General features: G+C 38.6%; 1 protein-coding gene across 2 annotated transcripts in view; it reads left to right on the forward strand.

The window, feature by feature from the left end:
- PIGK (phosphatidylinositol glycan anchor biosynthesis class K) overlaps nucleotides 1–27,732 on the forward strand; it is a 120,057-nt gene that overhangs the window by 19,746 nt on the left and 72,579 nt on the right. The gene's annotated exons all lie outside the window — the stretch shown is intronic.

Below are 27,732 nucleotides of genomic sequence, written 5' to 3' on the forward strand. Positions count from 1 at the left end.
AAAAAAAAAAAAAAAAAAAAAATACTTGTGACTTTCTGTTCAGTAACAACAGCCATTATAGATCTCTCTCCCTCTCCTGTAACACATTCACCGTCCACCATAATTCAGAGACTATGTTAGGAATTTTATAATGAATTATTTTATGTATTCCTGAGGCCTTTATGAGAGATTGTTTTTTCCCATTTTACATACTAAAAATAGTAAAAATGGTTGCTCAGGGTGGTTAAATGAATTGCTTAAGGCCAATTAAATATTAATAATTAAAAATAGGACCACAGTTTGATTTCAGGTCTTCTGACTTTATGGCTAGACCATTTCTATTATAGCACAGCTGTCTTCTCCCCAAGAAATTATAGAAATTAATATTTATGTAACATTTACAACTAGTGAATTCTTTTAAAATACATTGTCTCATTTTTTTCTTATGAGAATCTATAGATATTAGTATAATTATGCACACTCATTAAATATCTTATTAAATTCTAAAACGTATATATGTTGAATGTGACTAGGGAGTGTGTGAAACAGTTAATATTAAATAAATATAAGGAATGTTTCTCTGATTTTCTCATTTTCTTTTTCATATTTTTATTTTTACTTTTGTCTAAGACATTATTATTTAATGCTTCATGTACTTCAATATACATTGTAGCTATGGTACATGCTTCTGTACTTCAGCAGCTTTGTAGCTGTTTATTCCCTGCTTCTAGTCCCTTTCCCCCTCCAACTCATCCCACACATAACTGTTAGAATTGTTTCTCAGACACTGCTCTCATCTTTTCACTCCCACAGTTAACTGTAACTGTCATTGATTTGTAAATGTGCAGTAACTGTCGCCTTTTTAACAAATCCAAAATTTTCATCCAGCCTTTAGGCCTTAACTACTACTTTATTAATTCCAACTCACTACTTTCATTTGTTCATTAGTTATGACAATTACATAATATTTGTTTACTTTCATTTCTGTTTTTGATGATTTAGCACACCTAGAATTTAATAAGGTGTTTCAGTGATGAGTGCACATAATTATACCAATCTCTATAGAGTGTCATAAGAATGAAATTAGATAATATACATTAAAAGAATTTTCTAATTGTAAATGTTACAAAAATATCAACTGTTGTAATTCTTGGGGAGAAGATCACCGTGATATAAATAAATGCTCTAGAACCTAGAACACCTAGAATATATTGTGTTCTTTTTTATCAAAATATCTTTTGTTCCTTTGTTTCTGTGTGTAGAACTTCATAGATTGCTCTGTATAGGGAGGTCACTAATTTTAAGCCATAATAATTTATTAAAATTTCTAAATATATATATTTTACATTTATTATATTACTATTTAATGTTATTTTAATATGTCAATAATATTTTATGATTTTTGTCTCATTTTTTATGAACAAAAGGATTTTTCAGTCCTGTAATATGTTTTATAAATAATTTGCAATGTACAATCATAGTTACTGTGAAGATAATTTTAACTCATGCCTTTGAATGTCTTTCTCTTATCTCCTGTCACTTCTCAACACTTTTTTTCTCACATACTTCTTAAAAATATAAATAATAATGTTTAAATAAGGATACTTATATATTCTGAACAATCTGTCATTTTATTCACATATTGGCAGCTGATCTGTCACTCTACATGATGTTCGTTGTGGAGAAGTGTATAATATCTTGAATGGAGAAACATTTAGAATAGTTAGGAAGTTGAATAGTGACAAGTTAAAAGAATTTTGGCCACTACCTTCAGGCTTTTATGTTTAGATCAGAAGTAGGACCAATTTGCATGTCTTACAAGACTATGAGTGGGTTTTATGAAGCATAGGGGAAATTTCTTTATTGATTTGTAAATGGATACGGAGATTTTGAGATACTGAAGAGAAAGATGATTATTCCTTCACCAATACCACAATGTCTTTACTATTGTTACCATCTTTATATCTTTTAACTTGATTTCCTTGACTTTTTTCTTTTTTAGAATGTTCTTGCTGATTCTTGGGTCTTGTTCTTCCATATTAATTTTGGAATTGGTTTGTCAAGTTCTTAATCCCTGTTGGGATTCTCATTTGCATTACAGTGAGTTTATAGATCAATTTAGAGAGCAGGGGCTTCTTTGGTATTAAGTCTTTCAATTTATGAACAGGTATATCTATTTAATTATAGGTTTAATATCATTCAAGTTTTATAATTTTTAAATTTTTCTCCGTAAACATCTTTGGTAGCTTTTTACAGTTTTCTTATTTTTTGTTGTTACTGTAAATGGTACCTTTCCAAAAATACATTTTCTAACTTTTGTTGCTGTGTATGCAGTTGATTTTTATATAGTGTTCCAGCAACTTGCTGAACTCCTATTAGTTCTAATAATTGACTGTAAATTTTTATTTTTGATAGCTGTAAAACCTTCACACAGTGAGTTTTCTTCCTTTCAAATCTTTGTACTTTTAAAACATTTTTTAATCTTCAAAAGATTTTTATATTTAAAAAATTTGGAATCAAAGTAATTTTTAAAGACCTCAAAACTAATAGTGCAGATAAATTCTTTATTTTATATATAAGACAAACATATTCTTGAGAGGTAAAGTGATGTTTACAGTCAGCGACTGCATAGTGGCAGACCTAATACTTGAAATGGGTATTGTGATTATATATATGTGTGTGTGTGTGTGTGTGTGTTGTGTGTGTGTGTGTGTGTGTGTATACAATATATACATACATATACACACACACATATATAAATATATATATATACACATATATATATGTACGTATATGCATATACATATATATACAAGACCATTAGTGGGTTTTATGAAGCATAGGGGAATTTCTTTATTGATTTGTAAATAGATAGGGAGATTTTGAGATACCGAAGAGAAAAATGCTTATTCCTTCACCAATACCACAATGTCTTTACTATCTTTATATGTCTGTGTGTGTGTGTGTGTGTGTGTGTGTGTGTGTGTGTGTGTATATATACATATATATGTTTTTTGAGATGGAATCTCCCTCTGTGGCCAGGCTGGAGTGCAGTGGTGTGATCTTGGCTCACTGCAGCCTCTGCCTCCCAGGTTCAAACGATTCTCCTGCCTTAGCCTCTGGAGTAGCTGGTATTTCAGATGCGTGCCACCACGCCCAGCTAATTTTTGTATTTTTAGTAGAGACAGGTTTCATCATTTCAGCCAGGATGGTCTCGATCTCTTGACCTTGTGATCTGCACACTTTGGCCGCCTGAAGTGCTGGGATTACAGATGTGAGCCACTGTGTCTGCTTTGTGATTTTATTATACTATGTTGCTGAATTCATCAGTGTAAATAAAGGAAATAATAAAATGGTTAAATGAAAGCAGTTCGCTAAAAATAAAGATAAATGCTGATATGCTTTATGAAGTTGATATTTGCATGGTAATTTTTATTTGATTTACTATTAAATAATCTAATAATGTTACCAAAATTACAGTAGCCTATCTTCAGAGCTTTTTCCTGTAATAAGCTTTCTTTAGAACTATTTATTTCAATTTGAGGATAACTCAGCAAACTATTTTCATTTTCACTTTGGTATTCCTAATAAGGTGAACCTATTGGTGTCTTATATCTAGTATTTATGTCATAATGTGCAATAACTTGGTTTCCTGTAATGGCTTTGTTAAATAACTTTGTTTAGTGGTTGCTTTAAAATAAATTATAAACTTGTTTAAAATTTGGGTACTTTCAAGAATTGTGTAAATTTAAGAATATGATAACTTAGATGGGAGGCAGTTAATAGTGTTTCAGAATATAGGCCCCAAAGGCAGACTACTTTAAATTGTGGTTCTGTTAGTGAGTTAGACCAGACCACAAAGCCTTGCTCCAGAGATGGGCAAGAATGATGACTTGACTTAAGTTGCTTTTGCTCAGATTACTATCAAAACAACAAAGAAATGATACAAAGGATATATGTGATGAGGACATGAGTGGCTGCAGTGCCCCTCTACTTCCCTTGTTTCTCACTGTGGTGATTGTGAAGTTCAGCAGTTGGCTCAGCCTGCAGAGATTAAGAAATCAGACAGGCCAGAGAAATTCAGAATAGTCATTAGTCACCTGAAGTTCTACCTAAGCATTAGGCCTGGGCACTTAAAGTTCTACCTATTATTACATAAGATGATTCTTCTCTGTGCCTGAGGTTCATGTTTACATGTTTTACTTCTTTGTGTATCACCAGGCCTTCAATAAACCTGGAAATAGCCTGAGAATGTCACTATTAGTTTTTTGATCTTTGAAAAAATTAATCTCTCTTGTTCCAAGTTCTGTCATCTGTGACAATACTTAAAGGGGAAACAATACTTAAAGGTGGTGAGTATTGTTGGTTGGCTGGCCTAACTGTAATTCCCAGCTTTGTTCTCCTTTGCTTCATTATACAATCCCCTGAATCAGCCTATCATGTTTTCTGATTACGTTGATTGCATTGGTTTAGCATTAACTGATTTGGCCTTAATTTATTGATGCCAAATACTAGTTTTATTATTACTGTGAGAGTGTTAATTATCATAAGAAAGATTATAAAAAAGCATATACAAAAATTAAGTCAAGATGGATTAAAGATTTAAAGGTAAAATTTCCAACTAAACATTCTAGAAGACATAGGAAATACTATTCTGATGCTGGCCTTGGCAAATAATTCATGGCTAAGTCCTCAAAAGCAATTGCAATAAAAATATAAGTTGCCAGGTGGGACCTAATTAAAATAAAGAGCTTCTGCACAGGAAAAGAAACTATCAACAGAGTAAACAGACAACCTACAGAATGGGAGAAAATGTCTTCAAACTATGCATCTGATAAAGGTCTAATACCAGAATCTATAAGGAGCTTAACCTAACAAGCAAAAGCAAATAATCTCTTTAAAAACTCGACAGAGGACATATAAAGACACTTTTTTAAAAAAAGGTATACAAACAGCCAACAAACATGAAAAAATGCTCAACATCGCTAATCATTAGAGAAATGCAAATCAAAACCACAGTGAGATACCATCTCACACCAGTCAGAATGACAATTATTAAAAAGTAAAAAAATAACAGATGTTGGCAAGGCTGCAGAGAAGAGAAAATGCCTTTACATTGTTGGTAGGAATGTAAATTAGTTCCGTTATTGTGGAAAACAGTTTAGAGATTTCTCAAAGAACTTAAACTACCATTTAGACCCAGAAGTCCAATTATTGGTTATCTACCCAAAGGAATACAAATTGTCCTATCTTTAAAACACATGCACTCATATTTTCATTGCAGCACTGTTTACACTAGCAAAGGCATGGAATCAACCTACATGCCCATCAATGGTAGATTGGATAAAGAAAATGTGGTACATATATATCATGGAACACTATGCAGCCATGAAAAGAACAAAATCATGTCCTTTGCAGCAAGATGGATACAGCTGGAGACCATTGTCCTAAGTGAATTAATACAGGAGCAGAAAACCAAATACTACAATATTCTTACTTGTAAGTGTGAGAGCTGAACATTTAGTATACATGCACATAAATATGGGAATAATAAACAGTGGGGACCTCTAGAGGTGGGGAGGGATGGCAAAGGCTGAAAAACTTCCTATTGAATACTATGCTTAGTACCTGGGTGACAGGATCATTTGTACCCCAAACCTCAGTATTATACAATATACCCATGTAGCAAACCTCCATATGTATACCCTGAATGCAAAATAAAAGTCAAAATTATATATACATATAATTTAAATATATATGTATCTAGATTCTATATATTCTATGTATGTGAAAGCTCATAAAAAGTAAAGCCATTTTTCGTGATGACTTGCCTACAGACTACACAAAAATAATAAGCCTATTAGCAAGGGAAGGAGAAAGAAGCAGGTGTTTGCAGAATAACTAGTCACGTTAGCACATTAGTGGCAAAATACCGGAGCCCATGAAGTTCCACCAATTGTTATGTTGATATATTAGAACTACTTTTGAGTTTTAATCTCTGTAAGGCCTTATTTTTGAATTTCCATAAAGCTGTGTGCCATTTTAATAGTCATTCTTCAGTCTTTTTTTTTCTTTCCAACGTTTAGGTTCAGGAGGTACATATGCAGATTTGTTATATGGGTAAATTGTACGTCACAAGGTTTGGTGTACAAATTGTTTTGTCACCCAGATAATAAACATAGTACCCAAAAGTTAGTTATTTGATCACCACCCTCCACCCACTGAAGGTTCTAGTGTTTGTTGTTTCCTTCTTTGTGTTCCTGTGTATCCATGTTTAGCTCCCACTTACAAGTGAGAACATGTGGCATTTGGTTTTCAGTTCCTGCGTTAATTTGCTTAGGATAATGGCCTGTAGCTTCATCTGTGTTGCTGCAAAGGGCATACTTGTTTTTTAATGGCTGTGTAGTATTTCATGGTGTATATATACCACGTTTTCTTTATCCAGTCCACTGTTTATGGGCACCAAGGTTGCTGTTATATATATCCCTTACATAATAACAAAGTAAAGTGACTTATATTCCTTTGGGTATGTGCCTAGTAATGGAATTGCTAGGTTGAGTGGTAGTTTAAGTTCTTTGAGAAATCTCCAAACTGCTTTTCACAGTGGCTGGATTAATTTACATTCCCACCAGCAATGTATAAGCATTCCCTTTTCTCCACAACCCTGCCAGCATCTGTTCTTTTTTGACGTTCATATTGGTCATTCTAACCAGCCTGAGATATTATCTTACTGTGGTTTTGATTTGCATTTCTCTAATGATTAGTGAGCATTTTTTTCTATGTTTGTTGGCTGTCTTCTTTTGAGGAGTGTCTGTTCATGTTCTTTGCCTAGTTTTAAATAAAGTTGTTTATTTTTTGCTCATTAATTTTTTAAAGTGCCTTACAGATTCTGGAGCTTTAAAACTTTGTCAGATGCATAGTTTGCAGACATTTTCTCCCAGTCTGTAGATTGTCCATTTACTCTGCTGATGGTTTCTTTTCCTGTGTAGGAGCTCATTATTTTAATTAGGTCCCATTCATCAATTTTTGTTTTAGTTGCAGTTGCTTTTGGTATCTGCATCATGAAATCTTTGCCAGGGCCTATGTCCAGAAAGGTATTTCCTTCTTTCTTGATCTAGCTTTATAGAGATTCCTTGCAATTATAAATAACAACTAGGCTGGGCGCAGTGGCTCATGCCTGTAATCCCTGCACTTTGGGAGGCTGAGGCAGGTGGATCACAAAGTCAAGAGATTGAGACCATTCTGGCCAACATAGTGAAACCTCGTACCTACTAAAAATACATAAATTATGGGTGTGGTGGTGCATGCCTATAGTCCCAGCTACTTGGGAGGATGAGGCAGGAGAATCACTTGAACCTGGGAGGTGGAGGTTGCAGTAAGCCGAGATCATGCCACTGCACTCTAGCCTGGTGACAGAGCAAGATTCTGTCTCAAAAAAAAAAACTAAAATAAATATTAAAATACAGTAAAGGGTTAACAAAGCTCTTTCCTTCTGTGTAAGAATTTGATTTTTGTTCACTTTCTTTGTTCCCTTGGAAATATGATAAAGCAAGCAACGTTGCTTGTGGTAAAAATGTTCCCTCATTCCTTAGATGACTACAACTAGAGTAGGACAAATAAATGACGAATGACTGAAGAGAAAGACATATCTTTGGGCTTTCCTGAGTGCAATGATTCTTATACGTGAGTCTGTTCCTTTTAGACATCCAGAAAACTATGTTTACGGAGTTGTTACATAAGACACAAACTCCAGTGTGGCATGAGGCTTCTAAGCAAAGGTGGATATTCTGGTCATCTATTGTAATTCTCATTTTCTGATACCCGAGTTGTCACTGGAAAGACCAAAGAAGGAACACACACACATGTACACTCATGCCACACTATCAGATAACAGTCCGATGGAAACTGTTCTTACTCTGTCATGTTATATCTGACTCTTTATAGGAAGTTAAAAGGATAAGTGAAATTAACATTTGTGAAAAGAATTTGCTTTCTTTGGAGCAAAGATATTTCACAGAGTATTATATTAATGGTTTCTAAGAATTTGGCCTGAGCATGAGTGGGAAGTTACTCAATTCAGTAAAAGGTACCCTGACGTTAAATCCTTACATCTGTCTCTTAACTCACATATTTAAAATGGTATCCATCTCTAAGCCTTCAAATCATGAAATTCAGATATGTTTTTGGAAAGTAAAACCTATATTAATCAGAACTTAATTTACCTAACCTGTCAACTTTTCACTGTGCAGGATATCTAAAGAAAAGAAGCAAAGGACAATCAAACAAGATCTTATTAGGGAGCTTGTTTTTAGGACTAATGTATTTTATTCCTAAATGTATTTTAACACTTATTCTGTATTTTTTACCCCATAACAGCCCTCACCCTACCAGTCAGGGAGCCAGTGTGGGGGTTCTGCCAGCCGTTAAGAATGTCTGTGCCAATTATGCATTCTGGCACTGGGGAAATGACCACAGGGTGAGTCTGGGGATCCACTGGACACACTATAAGTCAGATCTGAGCTATAACTCCATTAATGACCTGTCCTGCATGAGCCTTTACTTTAACCGGAGGACCACAATGGTGTTTTGGGTCCATTGGAGTCAACTTCAGCTCAGAGTCAGTGTCCAGTAGTTCTTGAAACGTTTGATCATTTCCCTTTCCACAATGCACAGTTACCCTGGTAAAAGGCTGGAGGTCTCCTTGGGGAAGGATAGGAGAAAGATTCACTGCATGAACTGTTGATTATGTTGTGGGTTCCTACCTCAAGGGGATCTGTCCTTCCCTTCATTCCAGGGGTTCTAGGTCTGTAAACTGGCCCAAGTCTGGAAATTGATTGAAGGGCCATGATTCTCTGTTTTTATGATTTAAATTAGTCTTTTGTTCATTTGACCTTGAAAATTTCTGCCATCACTGTTGGCTCAGGCAGCGCAGGTTTATCTCCTCTGACAAAGGCTGATGGTAGCATGAGTCAGGAGGGGATGTTGCCACTACTGGGGATGGGGAAGCTGTTTCTTCTGGCAATAAAAGTTCATCAGAGTTTACAAACTCAGTGTCCCCAGCTCCATCATGGTCCTCCACATGGCCGCATTCCAAGTTGCAGGATCTAATTCTTTTCCAGTCAATGCTCTCACTTTAACAATAGACATCTGGCGAGGCTATGCATGCACCTTTCATTGCAGGTAAGCCACTTGCATGATAAGAGCTTGTATCTGTTTTTCCATAATTTCAGCTCTTTCTCTACCGGAGATAGAGAGCAATCTGGGCAATCTTAGCAGATTTGAGGCTCAGTATCTGCTTCTGAAGCCAGGAGACAGAATCCCTGAGTTCATTTTTTTTTTTATCTCATTGTCCACTGAGCTTAAGAACAAGCAACCAGCTTTGTTATGTTCCTTGGTTCTTCATATATGGTCAAAGGTATTATGTATAGAGTTACTAAATGCCTTGGCTCATGAGCAGGCAATCAGGAGTGTCAAATACATTTAGTTTGCATAACTGTCACAACAGTTTATGCCAAGGACTGTCAGTGTCCTCCATACTATTAGAAGTAGAGTCCTTAGCGTTTTGGGGTCTAATCATGTTAAGCAGCCAAATCCAGAAACTCGAAAACCAACGAATATTCTGTTCCTCTAGGATCATTCCTGGTACCAAAATCTATATTAGTCAAGGTCCTCTAGAGGAACAGAACTAATAGGATGCCATATATAAATATATATAAACACTTAATAAACTCCCCTTTATACATATATATATAAACCCCTTTATATATATATATATACACATATATATAAACTCCCCTTTATTATATATATATTTATAAATGAGTTCATATATATATAAAATAAAAGGGAGTTCATTAAGTGTGTGTGTGTATATATGTGTATAAACACCTTTATATATATAATAATAAAAGGGAGTTTATTAAATATATACATAGAAACACACACACACACATATATATATATATATATGTATAATAAAGGGGACTTTATTAAGTGTTAACTTACACAATTACAAGGTCCCACAATAGCCTGTCTGCAAGCTGAAGAGCAAGGAAAGCCAGTCTGAGTCCCAAAACTGAAGAACTTGGAGTCCGATATCTGAGGGCAGATAGCATCCAGCAGAGGAGAAAGATGAAGTCTTAGAGGCTAGGCCAGCCTTTTCACGTTTTTTCTGCCTTCTTTATGTTCTAGCCACACTGGCAGCTGATTCGATGGTGCTCACCCAGATTAAAGGTGGGTGTGCCTTTCCCAGCCTCAAACGTTAACTCAAGTGTTAGACTGAAGTGTTAATCTCCTTTGGCAACTCCCTCACAGACACACCCAGGATCAATACTGTGCGACCTCTGGTTGTGGGACCCCAACCCACGGAGGCAGGCACCCAGTAGACACGAGGCAGGACACGTGGTGGCCGGTACCGACTTTATTGGGATCTCCCGGCGACTCAAGCAGAAAGGGAGGAATCGCGCGCGCTTTCCTTGTTCGGTCGGTTTTATAGGGGCAGAGGGCCTGGGGCGGTGGGAGAGCAGTGGCGGCGGGTGATGATTGGTTAGTCCCGGTTGCCGGGCGGGGAGTTAAAGAGGCAGATGATGATTGGTTAGGTGGTTGCTAGGCGGAAGGGGCTGGAGTTCCTTCAGTCGGGGGCATTGTGCCGAGTCACGTAAGGAAGTTAAGCTCCTTCCATGTGGCTGGGGGGTGGGGCCAGAGAGGCCTTCTACCAGACATTCCCAACTCCTTAAAAAGGAAAAGGGGCAGCGATAGTCCTCTGGCTACTTCCTGCTGGCCTGGGGCGGCGAGGGGCAGGGGTAGGAGTTTAGGCTGGCTGGAGAAGGAAACTTTCCGGCTGCTCGGGGCTAGCCACTGGTTGGAGCATCATTTGATGGATGGTGACCCGCGTGAGTTCTTGGAAGCGCCGCTGTAGGAACTGTAAGAAGCAAGGGGCAATGAGTAAAAGCAAACAGACAATTACTAGGGGCCCGATTAACGGGGATAAGAGGGTATACGTAGAGGAAGACCACCACGCTGTGGCGTCGGCTGAAAACTTCTGATTTTGTAAGTTGGTTCTGATCTTCTGTAGGTTTTCGATTCTGGTTTCCACCAGGCCAGATTCATTAATATAGTAGCAGCACTTTTCTTGCAAGAAGATGCAGGTGCCTCCTTGTCCAGCAGTGAGCAGGTCTAGGGCCCTTCGATTCTGTAACGCAACCTGAGCAACAGAGGTGATTTGTCTTTGGAGGGATGCAAGGGATTCAGCAGAGTTCTCAATGGCAGCCTGTAATTGAGAGGCAAGTTGGGTTATCCCGGAGTGGGTTTGGGCTAGCGCTCCTCCTCCCAACCCAGCAGCTACTGCCGAACTGGCAAGGGATAGGCCTACAGCTAAAGGCAGGAATGCGGCTCTCCGGGAACGGTGGTGAGGCGCTTGGAGCGTTTGGTATTCTGCTGGTGAGTAGACAGTTAATCGGGGGACAAGGGTTACAGGGAGGCATAAAAGGGTTGGTGGCTGGCCCTTGTGGAGGGTTTTTGACAAGGTGTTGTTACACCAAAAGAATGTTCCTTGTGGAGCAGTCAAGTTGGTAGTTACTGGAAAAGTTTTGTTACAGTTAGTGAAGTTTTGCCCTAAGGAGTAACATATTGGCAGCTGCGTTAACTCAGGTGGAGTGTAGAGATTTACCTCCTTGATGGGGGAGAAGGAAGAAGTAGAGGCCGAGGTGTTGATGTTTGGAGGGATGGGATAGGGGACAGCAACAAAAGGGGTTTGGCCCAATACGGCACACATAAAACATGAGGTGAGGTCAGTTAGCCCGGAGGCGTTAGCGACTCTAAGTCCTTCCCTTAAGAAAGTGAGCCAGGAAAATGGGGACGAGGATTTTGGCGAGCTTAACTGATTGTTGAGGGTTTGTTCTTGTTGTTTAATGTCGGAGTGAACCTGGGGAGTTGTGCGGACATATGCCCGCCATATGTACAAGTGTGAGGAGGGATAACTTGTACTAATTGAATCATAAATGGCTGCTTTTTGAGGGGAGGTCCATCGACTATCCCCTGGGTCGGAAATGTGTAGCGAAAGTCCGGTCGGTGTAGAGGTAAGGGGAGAAGTATTGCGAGGGCCTGGGGAGGTTTTTAAATGCTTTTTACAGGTACCCCAGGTGCACCCCATGCAGGACTTCCAGGAGGTGGAGGCGCACTCGCCAGTTTGTTCATAGTTGAAGCATAGGAGAGTTCTAAGCGAGTTGGGGACATTGTAGAATTGGGTGAAGTTTAGGTAAATGGGGGCCTTGCATCCGTTGGGGGGCAATCAGAGGTTGCCAAGAGCTGGTTGTGGCTGTAAGGAGGAGTGTCACAAATAAAGGCGGTCTTGGTGTAATTTTCAGTTAGGTAAAACCTCCAGACATATGGGGTGTTGCCCTTATATTTTGGTAAGTTTGATAGACAGAGGGCCAGTAGGAGCAGCCTTCCACAGTGGGGAGGAGCCATGTGGGACCCTCTTGACCCGCGACAGGTGAATCCAAGACTGGATTTCAGCGATTTTGATGGCTGATGGGGTGGTAAGGATGACCGTGTATGGTCCTTCCCACTTGGGGGTTAGAGGTTTTGGGGTTAGAGATTTTATAAGGACCGAATCACCCGGGGAGATTTTTTGGGTGCTCTCGGATGGCTGGGTAGGTTGGGGAAGAGAGGCGTTAGCGTGCTCACGGAGAAGGCTTCGGAGGAGGGTGAAATAAGGGAGGTATCCTTCCAAGGGAGTAGCGTCAGGAGGTGGTGGGGTTGAGAGCAGAAAGGGGCGACCGTACAGCAGCTCAAATGGGCTGAGCTGTGATGGGCCCCGAGGGCCTGCCCTTAACCGAGCGAGGGCAATGGGAAGCAAGATTACCCAAGACTGGCGAAGTTCTAGCATGAGCTTGGTTAACTGCTCCTTGATTAGGCCATTGGCCCGTTCTACCTCACCGGAGGACTGCGGGTGATAGGCAGTGTGTAATTTCCACTGGATTCCTAGGGAGGTAGAAACAGCGTTAGTAACTTTGGAGATGAAGGCAGGGCCGTTGTCAGATTGGATGGTGGCCGGAAGTCCAAAGCGGGGTATGATGTCTTGGGTGAGATGAGTGGCCACCGTCTCTGCAGACTCAGATGCTGTAGGGTAAGCCTCAATCCAGCCTGAAAAGGTATCAACAATGGTTAACAGATATCGGTACTGTTTATGCTTTGGCATGTGGGTGAAATCGATTTGCCAGTCTTGGCCGGGGAGGAACCCCCGTAATTGGTGGAGTTGTTTGCGGGGGTGACAGGACCCCTGGGGGTTAACTTTGGCACAGGTGAGACATTCTGTATGGACCTTATGGATGGTTTGAGAAAGGCCGTCCGGATGTGGAAGTGGACTAAGGAAATGGAGTAGGGCCTTAGGCCCAATGTGAAGAGAGTTATGAATATCCCGGATTATCTGGGTTTGTTGCTGTTTTGGGAGAACAAGAAGGTTGTGCTTAAAGGCCCATTCATCTTTGAACGTCACTCCTGGGGTGCTCTGGAGAGTTTGTTTTTCCCGGTCTGAGTAATACGGTTTGTATGACCTGGACAGGAAATAGAGGCAGGCAGGGGGCGGGTGATTTTTTGCCGTGTCCTTTGCCACCCTATCTGCCAAGGCGTTGCCCATAGCCACTGTGGAGCCAATGGTTTGATGTCCCCTACAGTGGATGATGGCAACCTTGCTAGGGAGTTGGACAGCCTGAATAAGATTGGCAATAAGTTTCCCATTTAGAACAGGGGTGCCCTTAGTAGTGAGGAAACCCCGTTCCTTCCAGATCATACAATGGGAGTGGGCTATGAGAAAGGCATACTTAGAGTCCGTGTAGATGTTAACTTCCTTGTCTCTAGACCATATTAGGGCTCGAGTAAGTGCCACTAGTTCGGCCTGTTGTAAGGTGGTTCCTAAGGGCAGGGAGTGGGTTTCAATAATGTCGGTTTGTGTAACCACAGCATAGGCGGCTGTTCGAGGACCGGAGGGGTGTGGGATGGAGCTGCCATCGACAAATAGAGTGAGGTCTGATGGCAGAGGCGTAGACTGCAGGTCTGGGCGAGGAGACTGTGCCTCGGCCAAGACCTCAGGGCAATGATGTTCTGATGCAGAGCCTAAGGGGCATGGAAGGAGGTTGGCCGGGTTTAAGGCAGCACAGTGTGAAAGCGTAATGTTGGGGTTTTCAATAAAGAGTAGATGTATTAGCTGGACTCTAGATGGTCCTAAGTGAGGTAGAGATCGGTGGGTAAGGAGTTCAGCAAGCCTATGAGTGGAGAACACCTGAAGTGGAAGTTGTAAATTGATCTTAAGGGCTTCAGTGGTGAGGGTAGCTGCTGCGGCTAAGGCACGAAGACAAGGCTGCCATCCCCTTTCAGTGGGGTCTAATTGTTTGGACAGGTAGGGCAGAGGTAGGAGGGTGCCCCCTAGTGGTTGTGCTAGGACCCCTGCTGCCGTATGGGATTTTTCATCTGTGTACAGATGAAAAGGCAGGTTGGGGTTAGGCAAGGCCAGGCTGGTGGATGTGCATAGAGCCTTGAGGAGTGCCCGGAAGGCCTGGTTAACCGTGCCCTGGGAAGAGAGTGGTCCCATGGGGGTGTCGGTTGCGGCCTGATATAGGGGCTTGGCTAAGATGGCATAATTAGGGACCCAGTGGCGGAAGAACCCAACCAGTCCCAAGAAGGAAAGTATTTCCTGAGCTGACTGCGGGGCCTGGAGGGCCTTAAGAGCCTGTAACCGGTCGACCGTGATGGATTTTTTCCCAGGCGTGAGCTGTAAGCCTAGGTAGGTGACTGAAGGTGAGGCTACCTGGGCCTTGTTAGGGGACACTCGGTACCCCTTGTCATGTAGGAAATTAAGAAGGACGGTGGTGGCCCGTATACATTCAGGGCGACTAGGGGAGCAGACCAGTAAATCATCTACATATTGGAGGACAGAAGAGGGCGTGAGGTTACAGTTGAGTAGGTCCAAGGCCAGTGCTTGCCCAAACAGGTGAGGGCTGTCCCTGAATCCCTGGGGGAGGACGGTCCACGTGAGCTGCTGGGAAATACCCGTAAGGGGATCAAATACTTTGTATTCATCAAGTTGACACTCAGTAGTAATCATCACAGGAGTGCTCAATAAATGTTAGTTATTATCTTTGTTATACTCAACCACATGTAACTTTAAATATAGGAGTCTATAGCTAGCTAGGTCTACCTTCATGTAATTTGTCTCTATGATAACATGTCTGCTTATTGATGGGTCTTCCTGTCTGCAGTGCAATTTTTTCAGTTTTTACTTCTGATAATATAAGTACAAAATACCTGGAATCATAGTCAAAGAATGCTACTTGTTCAACATCTGGCAAATTGAAAGTAATTTAGAAAATCTTGTTGGTCAAGCATCTGTGGTTAGCAGATTTGTTATGATGAATTTCACAGTGTATGGTGGTTAGAGTTGTTAACTTGAAGTCCTCAAGACATGGGAGAGGAGGAGGAAGAAAAACCAAAAAGTAATTTAACCTGACATTAAGCTACTGATTAGCTTGATTTGTTGAATATTTGCTTGGCCTGATTACATTGCTGTAGAACCAATAATCTACAGAGTATCCTTAATAATTTATGTCGGAGGGGGTGGGGGGGGCGGGAAGCAACACCTATGAGGCAGAAACCCAGACATTTAAGAGGGCATCAAAGATTCCTGTGACCCTCATGTCTCCTGCTGTGTTAATTTCAGTTACTATTCTAGTTTGGATGATGCTTTTCTTGAAGGTAAGCCTGGAGATCTTCTAGTAGCTAACAATGCTGTAAGGTAGTATGTGATTAGTTATGACTATGGAATATAATATATATTCTTATAGTATATATTATCATATATGACATTTTTAAGAAAACAGTTTAAAAACATTTTGACCAAAACAATGTATTTAAATTTCCATTCAGTGAAAATTTTTTATTAAGGTAATATCAGATGATATCAAATGAAAGTTGTGTTTTTTGAAATTTTGCACTCTAATGGTCCAGGATTGTGAAGGATCATTCATCTATTTAAAATATATATTATATATATATATATATATTTAATCTACTGGTCACTAGTTCCTGATTGAGCTGCAGAAGAATTTTAGGGAGGCAGGTAAAGAATGCAACCCTGATGCAGGGCTTACCTGGTTTTTCAGTATTTGGGAAACATAGTAATGGGAAAATATTATTTTAGGCCATTTTTTCTTCAAATATGTTTATCAAATTGGGCTTCATGACTACTTTTTTGAGAAGCTTTAACCTTTCATTTTTATATTGATGATGATCTTAAAAAAAAATCTATATAGGCATGATCCAGATACTCTATTTAGATGAAATAACCAAAAAGTGGTAAGGGAAGAAAATATTACCAGTTTTTTTTGTTTTTATATAGGAAAAAAGAAAGAAATTCTGCTTCTGTGAAAGGAAAATAAATCTTGGGGCCCCAAAATTACTAAGCTAAAGGGAAAAGTCAAGCTGGGAACTGCTTAGGGCAAACTGCCTCCCATTCTATTCAAAGTCATCCCTCTGCTCACTGAGATAAATGTATATCTGATTGCCACCTTGGAAAGGCTAATCAGAAACTCAAAAGAATGCAAGCATTTGCCTCTTATCTTCCTATGACCTGGAAGCCCCTTCCCCACTTGGAGTTGTCCTGCCTTTCCGTTCCTAACCAATGTTCATCCTACATATGTTGATTGATGTCTTATGTCTCCCTAAAATGTCTAAAAACCAAGTTGTGCTCTAACCACCTTGGGCACATGTTGGCAGGACCTCCTGAGGCTTTGTCAGGGGCCCACGTCCTTAACTTTGGCAAAATAAACGGCCTAAATTGACCGAGATCTGTCTCAGTTTTTGGGGGTTCACACGTCACTAATATTTATTATATACTTAAAGTAGTAAATATGTATGACTTATAAATAAGTAGATATGTATGTATATATGTGCCCTTCCGTTTTTTTAAACTAATAAGAATGCATGATTTTGAAAATGTGGAAACTATTTATGTAAATAACTACTGTGTAACTAGACTTGCTATGCAATTTCAGTGCCCACTTTTTCCTTTTGCTGAGAGAAGGCCGTTATTACATATGCTGTGTTTTGTGAAGTAGGTTTTGCAGGGGCTTGAAAAGTATAAAGTGTGAGTTAATCATCACGCGTGGTAGAATAGGCTTGCCAAATTGTAAGAGTAACATATTCTTGTATGTATTGGAGAAATTTTGGGAATTTTGTATTCATCTTGATACAAAACAACTTGTTATTGTTATTTATAGGAATGTAGTAGTATGTCCTCAGTGTGGTTTTTTTTGAGTCTTTATTTCAGCAGTGACTGACTTGACACTTATTCAGTGCAGATTTAAATAACTGCTGTGATGTTAACCTGGTATTCAAGTAAAAAAGACACTTTGAGTTATCAAGTGAGACCTTATTATAAATGCCAAAGAATGTTTATTGGCAAAAGCTTATGTAAATATAAGATCTGATTGTCCCAAATAGCAAACAGAACCTGTAAATTACGAATTACGTAGGGTACGCCATACTTTCATGAACAGACATTATATAATCAAATTATGTTTATAGTGTATTAAAGAAAAACTTAAGCCGAATTAAATTTAAAGGAATTTAATTGAACAATGAACGATTCATGAATCAGGCAGCCCTCACAATCACAGTAGATTCAGAGAGACTCCAGAGCAGCCACGTGGTGGAAGAAGGTTTATAGACAAAATAAGGGAAGTGAGGTACAGAAATTGGAAATGAGTACAGGAACAACTGGATTGGTTACAGCTCAGCTTTTACCTTATTTGAACACAGTTTGAGCACTCAGCAGTGAATGAGTGAAGTATGACTGCTGGCATTGGTCAAGACTCACCTATTGTTACAGGTGCATACTCCTAAATTAGGTTTTCAGTCTTGTGTACCTGTTAAGTTAGGTTGCAGTTTGTCCACAATGACTCAACTATAGAAGTACAGAGTCCTTTTCAGACCACATTTAGTTCACTTTACCAATTCCCCCCTTTTGGTTATTTTCTCAAATTTGAGAGATTGACCAAAACTTTAGTCATTAATGTCACTGTCACCATCTTAAATTTACTTATTTGGTCTTGAAACTCACTGGGAAACAGTAGAACAGTGAGTTTTGCAAAGGCAGGAACAAGGACTGAGTAGAGAGTAACTTCTTATGTTGGAACGTCCTATTGACAGGAGAAAAATAAAACCTGGTCTGTTCTAATATCTATGTATTTCCTTGGAGTCTTAATTTTGTTGTCCCATTTAGCATAAGCAACTCCATTTTGGTTTAGTTTGATCTGTTGGGGTCTAGCGCATGAGCTAAGCCCAAAACAATGAACACCCAACTTAATTTTGTTTACCCCTTTTTAGTCAGCTTCTCACTTAGGTGAGAGTGTGACCAAAACTTGGGGCCTTAGTGCTACTCTCAGTTAGCATCATACTGAGTTTCTGGTCTCAGCATGTCATTCATAGGTTACGGTGTCCTCATGGTTAAACATTTCTTTCAGTTCTTGTCATTCCAGTTGAAAAGAGGCCATTTGACATTTTAGAGATGGTTGCAAGTAAACATTTAAAATCTTTGAGAGAATACAGCACACCAGGTAGACGATTATTATAACTATCAGGAGAACAATATGATGACTGGAATATGCTACTACTCAGGGTCCCCATAAACCAAGCCACCTAAAATCAAATAGATTAAATAATGAGCTTAAGAGTCTACTTACTTAACTAAGCAGTCTCTTCATTAATCCCCTACAAGTGAATCCCTATAATCTACATTTGATGTATTTCCCCACAGGCCGCAAGTGCCAGCAGCTGCAGAGATACTTTTCTATTTAGCCAATTTTGTTATTTAGCATAACTTTCAAAAGAGAATTTAAAGTCTGTTGTGTAACTATGTACATTACAATAGAATCTGCTATAGAGCCTATCATTAAGGATACATTTCTAATCATTGTCTTTTTTACTGCAAACTGTGGAGAAAGGACCTAACAAATGATGTCCTTCTAGAATTGTGAAGGCCTCCTGGCAATGTTCTCTTTAACCTGTGATGTGAGTTAAGAGGAGTGAACCAATGTTGTGTTTCTGACTGATTATGAGGCAATGTATATACCGTCAAAGTTTCTCATGTACATTGGGCATTCATTTTTTATCTGTCAAGGTATAAGGTTATCCATATATAAGGATGGCTGTAAGATCCTTCACAAATAAAGGTATATCCGTGAGTGTACACAAGGGACCCCCTTTTTATTTCTATTGTTCATAGAGGCATAAACGAGAAAAAAACATTCAAAGATAAGAGTGTCATGATAGTAGAGAAGTCTATTTGTGATCTTGGGAAAAGCTGTCACCTTGGGGAAAGATGCCATCTTCTTCTCGGGAGAAACTTTACTGGTTAGCTTAACTGTAAGGGTGCCAATGGGTGTACAGTTCCAAGAATGTGGAGGTAACTTTCCCTGTTGTGAGATTATGAACCCAAAGTTCAAGGTTCTAAAGTGTTTTTGAAGTGTGGATGGCATGGATAGTCTTTCTTTGATGTTTTCAGAAGATCCAGTCTTCGGGTTCTAGACTGTGAAGGCGTTGACTGTCCTCAATGAACTATAAAAAGCTTTCTTTACCTGGTGAAAATACACTGTAGCATAATATATGTTATAACATCAGCCCACTTGCATGGGAGAGCTTTTATACAACCAGAAAACATGCATTGAAAATGACAATTGAATGAAATCCCTTTATAAAATGTTTAAATGGCCCATCGGGTAACCAAATATAGCTGAAGCTTTGATTGTTTTCCCAGGAATATAGGTTTGATAAGCCAAACATTGGTTATAAACTATTTTAGCAATTTATAAGTTACCACACCAATATATTTAATTTGAATTATTTTCTCTTTTCTGTGATGTTTTGGAATGCATAACTTTTAATAACAAAAGTTTGACTCAGGAAGGACGAGGTTCTTTAAGAGTCCAAGAGTCCAAGCTTAACATTGGACTTAAGTTGTCTTGAATACCAGTTGTGTTTTCCAATTTAGGTGCATAACATTGATAACTAACTGATGGGTTATCATAGGTAATTTGGCTTATGTTATCGGAAACATGTATTCACGAGTGCTTTTCAGGGTTCTTTCCATCCTTTCATGAACCTTCTAAAAGACACCATATTCTAGGATTTTGGGTGCTTGTGAAGTTTTTAGAAACTGCACCAGCATTAAGCAATTAACTGAAAATGACTTTAATGCATAGTTAAAAACACAGTTGACAAGAAAATTTGTTTATTCCTGTGGTCTGTAATAATGTAATGTAACCGTGATTACAATTGATCACATGTACTTAGATATATTAGAATTGTAGAAGTCCCATACAATTTTGGAACATATTGATGACATACATTAAAATATAACCTAAAGAAGGTTAAGCATTATTTTTTATTTTTACAATGCTTCCCAAATAACATGTCAAATAATTCTGTTTACCTGTCTTTTGGATTCTTCAGGGGCCCTCTGTAGCATTCCAAAGTTAGAGGTTAGAAAAGATAATTTTGAAGCTGAAATTTGATTTTGGGAAGACTATTAAATATGTTAAAGGTTTAAAACACTTGATATCATGAAATATAATTCCAGGTCACCATAAGTCATTCATTTAGCCAAAATGATGACTTAAAGAATTTTTAAAAAGGCAAAAACCTTTTACTCATTAATAGAGGGAAGACTTAGCTTTTCTAAACAATCTGTCTCTTACATTTCCCTTCTTTTTTCCCCTAGTTTATTCCAAAGGCAAACAAAAGTCTTTCATTATCTTTTAATATTACATGAAAATCTTGTTCAAGAGAGAGCCAAATTTCACCATTTCATAAGTCTACTATTAATGCCAACCTCAATTATTAACAAAACTGTATAGACAAATTCATTAATCTTAATCACTTTAGCTAAAGGTGAGATTCTTACAAACCTTGCATAATCCTTTAGAATTTTTGTTAAAGAGCAGATCAGTGCTCTAAGAAAAACCTGTTATGTTTTTATTTTAAAGTTCAATTTACGTAAAAACTGAATAATATCCCTTTAACTAGCCAATCTGTTTACATACAGAATGTCTTGTACAATTAATTTTTTTTTTTTGGAGGACGGAGTTTCGCTCTTGTTACCCAGGCTGGAGTGCAATGGCGCGATCTCGGCTCACCGCAACCTCCGCCTCCTGGGTTCAGGCAATTCTCCTGCCTCAGCCTCCTGAGTAGCTGGGATTACAGGCACGCGTTACCATGCCTAGCTAATTTTTTTTTGTATTTTTAGTAGAGACGGGGTTTCACCATGTTGACCAGGATGGTCTCGATCTCTTGACCTCGTGATCCACCCGCCTCGGCCTCCCAAAGTGCTGGGATTACAGGCTTGAGCCACCAAGCCCGGCTTTTTTTTTAAACAGAGTCTTGCTCTGTCATCAGGCTGGAGCACAGTGGCGCAATCTTGGCTCGCTGCAACCTCCGCCTCCCGGGTTCAAGCGATTCTTCCGCCTCAGCCTCCCGAGTATCTGGGACTACAGGCGTGTGCCAAATGCCTAACTAATTTTTGTATTTTTAGTAGAGACTGGGTTTCACCATGTTGGCAGGACGGTCTGGATCTCTTGACCTCGTGATCCACCCGCCTCGGCCTCCCAAAGTGCTGGGATTATAGGCGTGAGCCACCACGTCCAGACACAATTAATTTTTATAAACTTTCCATGACTTGCTCAACCTTCAGCTTTGTCTTATCTAATTTAAAACAATCCTTTAACCCTCTATACTAGGAAAAAATTTATGTTTTCATGCTTTCTTATAATTTTTTTAACCAAAAACAAATTTTACTTTCCTTACACACCTTACGTGTAAAACTGGTTTTTCAGTAGGCTCAATTATATATTATAATGGTAGCTTATATATTATATATATATGGTAAGTTATATGTTATAATTTATATAATATATAAATTATATATTATAATTTATGCACCAAAGGTAATGTTTATCTTTGGTGCATAAATTTTCCTTTCACAAATCCTTTCATCACTTCCTCAGACCACCTACTGCAACATGCTTGAAATTTCTGATTTGTCCTAAGCATCCTCTTTTTAACCAACCAGTTATTTTACTTTAGGACAAGAATTTACCTTACAAGATCCTTTCTAATACAAAATCTCTTTTCTTTATAACTTTCTTTGCATAGCTAGAGGGCATGGCTAATTCCCCATGTCTGTAGGCCTTATCTAGGGTCTAAGGTTTCCACAGTAGGTAATTTGAACAATTTTCAAAAGTCAAAGCAGTATATGACCTTAAAGCATTTAGCATTTAACATCTGACCTGCCTGATTTAGAACAAATGTCTTTATCTTACCAATAACCTTTAATACTTTTTATTTCCCAAAGATGACTAAAGTTACGTGAACTAGAAAACATTACACTTTTTTCTTTCAAATATTTGATTTAAGCTCTTATTTTTTAAGCCAATTAATTGAGCCCTTTTATAGAAACATAACACACACAACATATTAATAACTATACAGATAGAAGATCCAGTAGTTGTAAGTTTTTATTTGCCAGATTTTAAGGTTTTTATTTAGATTATTGGCTTTAGGGTGGAGTCCTTGGAGGAAAAGGGCCAGGAACATGCAGTTTCTACAGCCTAATATAATAAGCCGACACAGCTGGAAGGCAAAACTGATCTCCAGAAATTAAGGGTCCCATTCCCATTTTTATATCAGATCCTGTATCCCAAAAAGAGGGAATCATCTCATTTCCCATGGGTGTCTAATCTTTCAGTGCAAAGTGGGGACATTTTTATAACTTCTGGGTGCCCAAGAGCATGCTTCTCTGATCCAAATGTGGAGAACTGAATATCTCCCCATAACTGCCATTAGCTATCCCTGAAAGTATTTCCTAACTAGTTATTACACACCAAAACTCTCTCATAATATGAAGTAATTTCAGATACTCCCAAAAGTCAAAAATGTCAGATAATGCAATACAAAACATAACAGAGCCTTAGATTTTGAGAAGGACCTATCTGCTTTTAATTCCTGAGATTTCTTGAGGAAAACAGAGGTTTTTCCCAAAACAGAGTCTGTGGTGCCTCCTCTGCTTTTCCCAAGGAGTCCCAGGCTGTGAGAGCTTGAATATCCGCTTTAAATTAAGCTGACTTTTAACTATAGCACTCTTTATAAAAGTCCTTTTAAATTTCTTATTACCTGACTTTAGCCAGGACAAACAGCCAATACTTCTGGCTCAGAGAAGAAAAAATTCTTGGAGGGGAAGAGAATCAACAAATAGTAAAGATCAGGCAGTTATCAAACCTGAAAGGACTCATTCCCTAAGCCAGGAATTGAACTAGGGCCACCATTGTAAAAAGGCAAGGTCTTAGCTACTGACCTACAGCTTCCATTGCTCTTTCCAGAAGTCTAGAGCAGTCAATTTTGAGTTTGCAAAGGCTTTTTACTGCTCGAGATAATTTTTGGAGCTAGCTATGGCATGAATTTCTTTTCACTCTAAGGCAGAGACTAAGAGAAAATACCACCATGTGGTTACAACATTAAGCTCCCAAGGACAAAACCAGATGGAGACCTCAGCCAGTTTTTTTGTTTGTTTCAGAGAACTGCAGCAAAGTTTGTTATTGACCAGCTTGCTAGGCTGTCTTGAATAGCGAGCTTATGGGTCCTAAGCCTGTGTTCTATCCTAAGGTACCCTTTATGACAGAACCATACAGAAAGACAGATAAAGCACACCAAATTCCCTACAACTTAAAAATAGCCTCAGAATGCTTTTTTGCATTAATTAAAACTTTACAGAGGAGATAAAGTGATTTTTACCATTCATTTAACCAGGTTGCAGAGAGAGAGAGAGGCCATAAGTCTGGTAAGAAAATTGTTGCCCTTTTGCTGGCCTGTCAGGTTTCTGGGTTCCCCTTCCCTGAGCAGCCCTAGTGACCCTGCTTACCACACCATAGTTCTGGGGGCCAAACTGCGTCACAAAGGAAAATAATGGAAGCACAGGCAAAATTATCTCAATTTTGCAAGTTGATGCCCAACCAGCTGCACTGGAGACCCGAATTCTAGTATTTTCCTTTCTGGCCAGAACAAAATATGTGTGCTTTAAATAAAAATATTGAAATCTTTTTAGAAGCTTCTGCATATCAGTAGGCATCCCTAGATGCAACTAATCTGGGAGCCTCATGGTTTTAAATGCACTTCAGTGTGTTGTTCATTTGGAATGTTCTATTGTAAGGTATCTTTAGTCAGATCTCACCATTTCTGTAAGACTTCACTGTTTCTGGGGCCTAATACCGAGGCATGTATAAGCCAGAAGGAACTCAGTTCTTCAGAAATTAAGGATCCCGTTTTTACCAAAAATATTGGCTTTGCTCTCAGATTTCCTCAATTAACTTAGTCAATGATTTGTTTTCCTACCTAAGCACACAAGAAAAATAAAACAAAGGAGTAGAATACAAAAATTCCTGCCAATTTTTTTTTTTTTTTTTTTTTGAGATGGAGTCTTGCTCTGTTGCCAGGCTGGAGTGCAGTGGTGCGATCTTGGCTCACTGCAACCTCCACCCTGCCGCCCCCCTTTCCCCAGGTTCAAGCGATTCTCCTGCCTCAGCCTCCCATGTGCACCACCATGCCCAGCTAATTTTTTTGTATTTTCGGTGGAGACAGGGTTTCACCGAGTTGGCTAGGATGGTCATGATCTTTTGATCTCATGATCCACCCACCTTGGCTTCTCAAAGTTTTGGGATTACAGGCATGAGCCATTGTGCTGGGCCCATCCCTGCCAAATTTTTAAAAGCCAATAGCCTCTGCAATATTACTATTTACTACCAGTTTCTTTCTGACCCAATCAGATGTAAGAAGCCTCTAACTGGATTCAAGCCAGTTAATTACTGGATCAAATCTGATCCTGGACCCAGTCCAGTTTGTGTCACGACTTCCAGACCCAGTTTGGATCAGAAATTTTCTCAAAGAAACTTGTAGAGCCCAAAACAAATCAGTGGAACTCTGAAATTCATGGCTGCGAATCATGCGAAAGTTCTTTCTTTGAGAGAGAACTTTGAGACATCGTTGGACACAAGTGTGTCCTGCAGGTACCTTGCTTATTAATTCAGTACTCCTGAGAGTCATTAAAGCTTACTTTGCATCCCACTTCTGACAACATCTGTTAAAAGAAAAACTTCAACCAAATTAAATTTAAAGGAGTTTAATGGAGCAAAGAACGATTCATGAATCAGGCATCCCCTAGAATCACAGCAGGTTCAGAGAGACTCCAGTGCAGCCACATGGTGAAAGAAGATTTGTAGACAAAGAAAGGGAAGTGAGGGACAGAAATTTGAAGTGAGGTACAGAAACAACTGGATTGGTTACAAGTTGGCATTTTACTTATTTGCACACAGTTTGAGCACTTGGCAGTGTATGCGTGGTTGAAGTATGGCTGCTGGGATTGGCCAAGACTCAGCTGTTGTTACAGGTGCATACTCCTATGTTAGGTTTTCAATCTTGTCTACCTGTTAAGTTAGGTGGCAGTTTGTCCACAAGGACTCAAATATAGAAGTATGGAGTCTTTCTCAGGCCATTTTAGTTTGCTTTAACAATTATGGATGTCAAAATACAGAAAAAAATTAAATGTAGAACCAGATCTGAAGGTCGTCTGTTAAAGCAGCAGGCATTTAGTTTTTGGAAAATAATGTCATCTTTCAAAGGGGATTAATGTTTTTAGAGTATTATTAGTTTCCTAGTTTTGTTAGAATTTAATTTATAATTTTCTCTTGTTCTATAGTTTCATAAGATATATAAGCCTAAGTAGTTTGTTTGCAGTTGTGTATTTAAGTACTGTTATATAAATAATTTAACACTTGGACCTAGTGAGAATTATTTTTTTCTCTAGAAAAGAGTTCTGTACATTTCTTAAGTTTTAGAAACAGTGAATTAGAATTTGTGGTTGGCTTTTGAAATGTTTGAAATCCACCCTTTTTCCATATTATTACAAATATAGTATTTTATAATATATTGATTATGTTAATAGTCATAGCACTTGTATTGAGGTTCAAAGTTATCTCTAGGAGAAATGTTGATTAAGTTTATGATTTTAAGTTGAAATTAGTACCTCTTTATGATTGATACTGACATTTTATAGCTGTTCAATAATTATTTAGTTTCACAGAGTGAAATTAACCCTAAACAGAAAACATGGCTTAAACAAATACTCATGTTTATATTGACATTTGGAGGTCAGTTCAATCTTGTTTAACAAAGGAATATATGATTGATATTTCCTTAATGTAAATTAATTATCTTAAGTTTTAAAAAAGAGAAAACATATTTTCTGTTTTAAGAGGAATGACTTTCACTATTCTGTGAAGATGAATCAGTAACAGCTGAAGATCTGATCTTTGAACGTGGCAGGGTTGGAACACTTTCAAGGTAGAAATCTAGCCAATTTTCAAGAAAAATCATAATGTTTCAGTTTTGAACTTTAATGTAGTTGGAACATATGTAGCAGAACATTTTCTTCTTGCTGTCTCCTGCCAAACTAATTATGTATGCCACATTAATTTTTCCCTTGTGCTTGGGAAACTTAAGATATGGTAGAATGGAGAATTTTCTGATTATTATTAACCAGTTTTAATGGTAGGGTGAAGATGAAAAGTATCAAAGAGAGATTTTATTATCTCCTACAGAAATTATATGCAAAATTAAAATATTTCATTCACTTAAAATTATTTACTGAGTACCTACCATATGCCAGGCTCTAGTATGTAGCGTGAGTGATACAGGACAGTTATAGTCCCTGCCCTCAGAGCGCTTATATTCTAATGGGGGTGGTGGTGATAGAAGATGATGGGGATTTCAGATTCATAGATGTTCTGTAGAAAGTAAAACGCATAGTAAGATAGATTACCATAGCTGAGGCTGGAATTATATGAAGATCTGGGAGGAGTGAAGTCTAAATTTGGTCAGCAGCCACTTAAGTGGGAAAGGCTTGGCATATTCTAGGAACAGAAAGGCCAGCGTGGAGGGAGCATAGAGAATGTGGGTGGTAGAGGCTAAAGTTGGAGAGAGAGAGACCAGATTAAATGAGCCTTTTAGATGATGTAAGGAGTTTCAATTTCACTCTAAATATAATGGGGATGCATGGAACGGCAGGTGAACAACAACAAAAAGATCTAGTGGGGAGTCCTTGGAAACTTTTAAGTGGGAACATTTTATTATTTGGCTGATTTAAGGAAGATCACTCTGGGGGCTTTTAGAAGAATGAACTGAAAGAAGGTGAGAGTAGAAGCAGGAGGCCAGGTAGGGTGCTATTCCAGCACCTAGCCGGAAGATGACTGTTGTTGGTGTTAGGGAAATGGAATAGATATGTGGATCTTGTGAGGAGTGCTTGGATTGGAGGTGTGCTCTTGTGCTACACTGATTGTACTTGCTGATCAGTTCCATGTTTTTATACTCAAGCGTTTGGGATTCTGAAAGTTAAATTATTGGGACATCATAATTTAATGTGGACTCTGTGTCTTGAGAATGTGAAATTTTACTAAAAAATATTTTCAATGTCTGAGGAAGACAGTTCCTTTAGCTTCTCTTTGCTATATGGCATAAAGTATACATTGTTCAGAAAAACATTAGTATCTTGAAATTCTGTTGAAAAGTTTATGCCAGATTGCTCTAATTTCTCTACTTTAAAATATATACTACATAAGGATATGAAGAAAATAATTAAAGCACCTTCAAATATGTAGT

The sequence above is a fragment of the Sapajus apella genome, unplaced genomic scaffold, assembly GCF_009761245.1.
Source record: "Sapajus apella isolate SASKATOON/1434 unplaced genomic scaffold, GSC_monkey_1.0 scaffold36, whole genome shotgun sequence".
Lineage (NCBI taxonomy): Eukaryota > Metazoa > Chordata > Mammalia > Primates > Cebidae > Sapajus > Sapajus apella.